A 7,080-nucleotide genomic window follows, 5' to 3' on the forward strand; every position below is an offset into this window, starting at 1 on the left:
AAGAACTTGTGTCGCTTAAGTTTCGTCGGAACGAAGTTACGGAAAGTTAATTAACAAACGAAGATGTAACAATATTAAAGCATTTTTACTGGGCCACCAAAATAGTGTTAAGTGGACCAAGAGTTAGCCATCTTAGAAATTGTCATGATATAGAAGATTGTTTAGTGTACATATTATTGATTAATTTATTTTGTGAGTGAATATTTTATGATTGTTTATTTTTGTTCATAACAAGAGAGTTAGAAGCAATTATTGTAAAGTAAATGTTATGACAAGTTTAGTTAAGTAAATTGGTAAGAGTAGTACGTTGTGTTTATAACTTATTTATATCGAGATTATAGAACGTCGCGTGAAATTTATTGATGTGGAGAATATGGCGAGCAGACTATTGAGTAATAAACATTAAAATAGTGTGAGATAAGCGGGAAAAGTATACAGACAGAACAAATTGAAAAAGCAAAGCAGAGCAAAAAGGAGTTTCAGCCAGGAAAAGGTTAGAAAATGTAAAGTTAACCATCGTAGGTGTGAATAGCCCAACGGTTGATTAACAGTTTTCTGACATTTTAGGAAAGCAATTTGTCTCGTCAAAGGGTGTTTTATAGCAAGTTAATATGCCTGTGTGGATTTTGACGAAAAGCAGACGATTATTGGAAGTAGGCCTAAATACAAAAAAGCAGACGAGTATCAGAAGTTCAGGATACAACTGTGGTAACTCAGTAAGGCAGCGTAAGTGAATTATATACGGAATATTAGTGAGATAGAAATAGAGAAAGGTAACTCGACTTGTCAAATGAAATTCTAAAGCAATTGAATACGTCTAAGTGGACTTTTGACAAGAAGAAGAGAACTATATAGTGTTTGTGATATGCCTATGATCTTTATAGTGTAAATAATTTGTTATACGTACGTTTAACTAGTTCCGAATATATATATATATTATTTTGAAAACAAAGAGAGTGAGCGCTGTTCGTTTATTTTTGAATTTATCGCCAACAATTCACAGACACCTGCTGTAGAAGAATCCCTCAGCCCAACAACACTATTCTTCAACCTACTTACTAGATAGTACCACTATATATAATATTAAGAAAATTATAGCCTCACTTTAATTTTGACAGAAATCAGATGTGTATTTTGGATTTACAAAACTACAACAATGTCAAAAACAGCAATAGGGAAGAAAATGAACAAAAGGCTTTTTTAAAAAAAAACAAAGAAGTTCGGTGTAAGGGTTTATTGAATTGTTTTTGATAAGATAAACTTGTAATCACAGCCATAAATATCAAATCATTACCATTTCTCTTAAAAGTGTTAAATATACAAGATCATTGTGATTAGGACATAATGAAACTTCCTTTCTATACTAGTTCTTATTTTACAATGAGCCTACATTTTTCATGATAAAACAGTATTTAACCTAGATAGCAATATCTTAATTTCAAACTGAGTCTGTAAAACTATTTTAAAAAAAGTGTTTTGGCTAGAATTGTATTCCTCCTCTTCTTTCCATTAATTATATCATTATTATTACTATTATTTCATTCAGTTCTACACGCCTATATGTAAAGTAAGAACACTTATTTTTAATGTGATTTAGAAAGTGCTGTTAAGGGGTTTACTTATTACCTGAGTTTGGTATTTTTGCTGCCGTGTTTATTGTAGGAGAATAGGCAGCAGCAGACATGTGTGAGCAGCAATGACACATAGAAAGAGAGAGAGAATATGCAGGCAGGGAGACCAGTGACGAGAAGAGAGAGTTAGCAGATGAATATCGACATCTGCTCAGCTAAGAGGCATTTGAAGCAGAAGCCACATAATTAGGAGGGCTAGAAAGAGATAAACTTGAAAATAACCCACATTAGTTAAACACAAGGTTCATTATTGACCAAACTTTGACAAATAGAACTCCTCATTTTCAGGTAAAATGGTTGAAATATTTTTTTTACTGGCTCCACTAAAGGGGTGTTATGCTTTTATTGCACAAAAGCTTACAGATGCAAAAAGTCATCACTCACCCAAAATGCAGACCCTGCATTTGTATACTCAAGGTTTAGAAATTATAAAAAGCCTTAGGAAGGTTTAAAAAGCATGCTGATTGTCAATCACATAAGCAAGTGGTGACAACTCATATTCAAGAGACAAGAACAATAGACACCCTGCTCTCTAGTGTTTTGGCACCACAGCAACAGGAGAGAAAATCTTGCCTATTGAAGATTGTAAGCTCAATGTAGTTTTTGGCATTGCAAGGGTTGACTTTTAGAGGTCCTGAGGGAATTGAGAGGAAATTAAAGTCAATTGCTCAAGCTGAGGCCAAAGGATGATCCCAAACTCTGAATGTCGTTGACACATAATCAAGATTATGCCTGTCCTAAAATTCAGAATGAGATCCTGAGTTTAATGGGCAACTCCATTGTGAGATATATTGCAAAACAAATCAGTTATCTTCCACTTCTGCAATGTTCAATGATCGGTGATGAAACACAACATTTATTTAGCACTGAACAAGAGTCAATCTGTCTCTGCTATATAGACCAGAATCTTATGTCACATTAAGAATTTAAAGGTTTCTATGAAATATTTCCAACAACAGGAGAAAGAATATGCATGGTTGCCCCTGATGTCTTACTTCTTGGTCTTCATGGGTAAACAAATGATAGTGCTACAAATATGTCGGGCCAATACTCTGGTGCACAGGATTATTTTAGAAAATAACAGCTACTAGCTTTTTATGTCCATTGTGGTCCTCGTTTTGCAAATCTCATTACTCAGGCAGCTTGCACAACCTCTCCTGTGATTCGGGGTTTTTGCACTGAGCTTACGAGTTGGGATGCTTGTTTGGACAGTCAGATAAATTCAAGTTAATGTACAGGGCAATAGAAAAATCTGAGAGTGAATCTTACACTACTTTGAAATCGCTGTGTCTCACAATGTGATCTGTTTGTACCTCAGCCATTCGGTCAGTGCTAAAACAGTACGAGTCAGTGTTGCTTAGTTTGCAAGATAGGGCTTCATCTACTATATTGGATTCAGGAACTAAGGCAAATGGAATTCTGGAAATACTTCAGAAGGGAATAACGAGTAATCCTAGCCATTGAAGTGATGGAGGAATTGGAGTGCCTGAACATCTCTTCCCAAAAGAGAACACAAACCATTGTTAGATTGCTTCTGCAATGGAATGTGTCAAACTACTCTTCAAGAAAAGAGGAAAGTTTTATCAAATCGTACAATAAAGCAACAGGATTAATCAACTCCTTCACTATCCAGCCAATTTAAATGCCAAATATAAGAAAACAACCGAAGAACTTTACGGGTGAGGTTGTTGCACATATACTAACATATTCTTTCGAGTACTACAAGCTGCTAGACACTAAGATGTGCAGTTCAGAGATCTTTTAGATCAGAGAGGCCTACAGACTCTTGAAAAAGTTGAAGGAAGTTCTCCTCACTGAAGAGATTGATAATTTTGCGGGGTAATACTCAGAATTGACTAGATAGTCATTACATGAGTAGTTAGCCATGCTCATCTCAAATACATCTACAGTTCTAGCACTGAAGCTCTGAAAGTCTTGAGGGACATGCTGCCTGAGGTCCGTGGCTTTTTAAATCAGGTTGAGGCCCTTGTGAGGTTACTGTTAGTTGTCACTAAGAGTAGCTTCAGTGCTCTTAGAAGGCTGAAGACCTGGCTTCTCAATTCTTTGAAACCAATTTGCCTGAGAAATGTAGCCATTTGCCTAATTCATTAAAATTAAGAACAACTTGATCACTTGAAAAGGAAAACACTCTGTCAGCAATTTATTGCTGCAAATGACCACTGCAGGAATATTTTCTGGTCTTTTATTTAAAAGAACAAGGGAGTTCTTGTTATCTATTGGTTGGCAAGGGCAATTTGAAAGTTAACTATACAGTAGATATTTGCATACCAAAATAGTAATTTTCATAACAAGTGGGCCATTCTTGATATTGACATACTGTGCAAACCCAATTCACAAATTTTGTATTTGTGTAAATTGTAGGAAATGAGGAATTCATAGATAGAACTTTCACCTGCTGCAACAGCCAAGATATATACCATAACAGAGAGGTACAGGTAACATATTAAACTTATTTTACACAAATATTATTGTTATTCAAAGACTAACAGTAATATAGTTTCATTTCTGCTTTTTTCAAATGCATTTTAACTGGATAACATTTTCAATTAAAACTCATACTGTATCAATCATTAAATCAGCAATCTGATTTCTTTGTTTTCTAGGAGTTATCCTAAGTGTTACTGGTGCAAGTGTTATTATTATTTCATAAGTTGTATTGATACCTAAACATTATGCAAAGTGTAATATGGAAAATTGGTTTTGTTGAAATTATGCAACTAGATCTTTGAAAGTTTTAAAATATTGTAAATTCTGATATAAATGCTATTCAGTGGATGCTTTGCATTAATCAATGACAAAAAGGAAAAACAACAATACAGAAAAGAATCCCTTTATTTCTTTTTTAGAGAATGCCCTCTTTTATACTCCAGTTTCACGGAATGTCCCTCACATACTTTTAAAACGAAAGTTTTGCCCCTGCTCACTGGCCAACTTTCTGATCACTGAATAACTAACTCACTGATTGGATCGTTGACAGATAAACTAACTGAAGCACAAACTAACTCACGCTTTCTAACTGTAATTGACTCTGAAGTGTTTAATTAATTCTAACTCACCCAGTCTGGCGAATATTGTTCACTATTTCATGGATGTTCGAAATGTCACAAAGGTTTAAACTTTCAAGAAACCTCTAGGCATCACACAATTATTACATGTAAGTAACTCCCTCAAGTGAATACAACATATAAAATATTAGAAATTTAGTCTACAAAGATTCTTTGGATTGTGAAGTCCTTGGACAATCTTAATACACAAATAGGACACTACACTAAACCTCAAATCTCATAATTACAAAAATGTCAATATTTACAATTAAAAAAATGAGTACTACAGACATTACAGTCACTTTATTATTGATTTAAAATTCCGATTAGCAAGGCAAAATCTCTGTTACCTTATTTTACTGTGTCTAAACTATGAATTTTAAGCCAATTTGGTTGTTTTCTCTTCCAAGGCTTGTGGACGCAGATGGGATGACCTCTTGTCACTGTCGAAGATCGCTCTAGTCAGATGGTTTAGTGAACTCACTAGCAGCTCTACCCTTGGTGATCCTCTGGAAGTGGTTTTGAACAGAACCATGGGTTCTTCAGCAGGTTCGCTTTCTCCTAGTAAATTCTTCTCTGAAACTGTCCAGACAAGGTTCTTTGGCTCCTCAGCTAGTTTAATTATCACTAGCAGAATTTTCTTTGAAGTTAAACAATTGCCTGCCCTCCCATTGACGTCCTTCAAAAGATGATCACAGCAGGCAACTTTGGGTTTGTCCCATTTGTCTATCTGGATTCTGCTCTATTGCACTCTGAGTCAGATATCTTCATTACTCTGGGCACCAGTCTTTGCTGTCACTGGAAGCTTAAGCTCTGGTGGTGTGATTGTCAAATTGCACATGGAATTTCCTGGTTATAGACTGTAAAACTATTGGAAGGTAGTCTAACCTCGCATCCATGTCTCTGCATGAAGTCACTTCTCGCACCCACCCTTCCTTGATGTCAGAGAACTTTTCCCACAGTAACGGAAACTTCTAATTTTTTCTCTTCTTTGAACTTTATGTGTACTTGCTATTCACATGATTGATTTGCACCTCTTGTTTCATCTCTAGAGGCAATTGTCTACATTTCATCACCAAATCAGGCTGAACTAATGTCGATCAATATACTTCAAGGGTTCCTATCAACAAATCTGTTAACTCTTAGACTGGTTTCTTTAAATAATATACTTTTTTACTGTCAAAGGAGCAGGTGATTATCATTGTCAATATTTCTTCTTCTTCATTCATTATCCATAACTAATTCCTTATAGTTTCGCAACAGAAAATCCGAAATCAATGTACGCCTAACTCATGAATAAAGCTGAGGTCACTTACTTGAAAGAATTCCTTGCTCATCCATCAATAGCAAACACACTCACTGACTAACAACTAACTGACTCTATGATTAAATCATAGACTAACTCTTACTGTATAACTAAAACTCTTTAATTTGCTTAAGTACAATAACTTAGCAACAATATTCCATAAATAATATTTGCTTCATCCCAATATTTTGCCATCGCCTACCGTATGCAATAAATCTAACTGGCTTACCTGATGTCTTGTCATATAAGAAAATTCCTATAGCTTTCACATATTGAACACAAAAATATTTTCAGGAAGAAAAGGATCTCTAAAGCAACTATAAAAAAATCGCATATATGGTATGTTCCTAAGTCTTCAAAACTTACCATTAGATTACCAATAAGTCTAAATTTGTGATAAAAAGTCATGTTAACTGCTGGGGAGATGTAAAACATTTGTAGTTAACGTGATTTTTCTCATAGATTTACGCCTATTAACTACTAATGCTTCTCCAGCTTTCGGTGTTTGTATTAGAACGTTTTATGTATTAGTATTAGATTGCATATATAAATTGTGTTTCAAAAACCTTTCATCTTCCAGCCCAAAATGATGAGGCTTGGTTTTCAACAAAAGACCTCATGGGTAACGAATCGTTGTAGGCAAAAAATATATCTGAAATGCTATTTATACACCCCAATTTTTTGAATACGCAATGAACAAATTAAGAGGAATGTGGGGAAAAACTGAATATATGTTTGATCTATTGGATAGGTCCACTAGATAGCAAGAATTTCGCTCAAGATATTGTTACGTCTCCGTTCGTTAGTTAATTTTCCGTAAAAATTCTTTCTTGACCTGCGTTGTCGTAACACTGCCCCTTCCTTAGTATTGTTCGTCCTGAACAATAGCCACTTACATTAAACCAATAACAATTAACAATAACTTAATCAAATGTACAGAATTACAAACACAATATTACAATTCAACAAAGTCTCTTAATTTTACGGGACGTATCTTCTTCCGTACTGGTCTCCGTCTCGTTGGCTTCTGTTTCACGTGGGGTTCATCTGCTTCATCAGGAAATGTCCTATCGTCGGT

The sequence above is a fragment of the Limulus polyphemus genome, unplaced genomic scaffold (assembly GCF_000517525.1).
Source record: "Limulus polyphemus unplaced genomic scaffold, Limulus_polyphemus-2.1.2 Scaffold2985, whole genome shotgun sequence".
NCBI classification, from domain to species: Eukaryota; Metazoa; Arthropoda; class Merostomata; order Xiphosura; family Limulidae; genus Limulus; species Limulus polyphemus.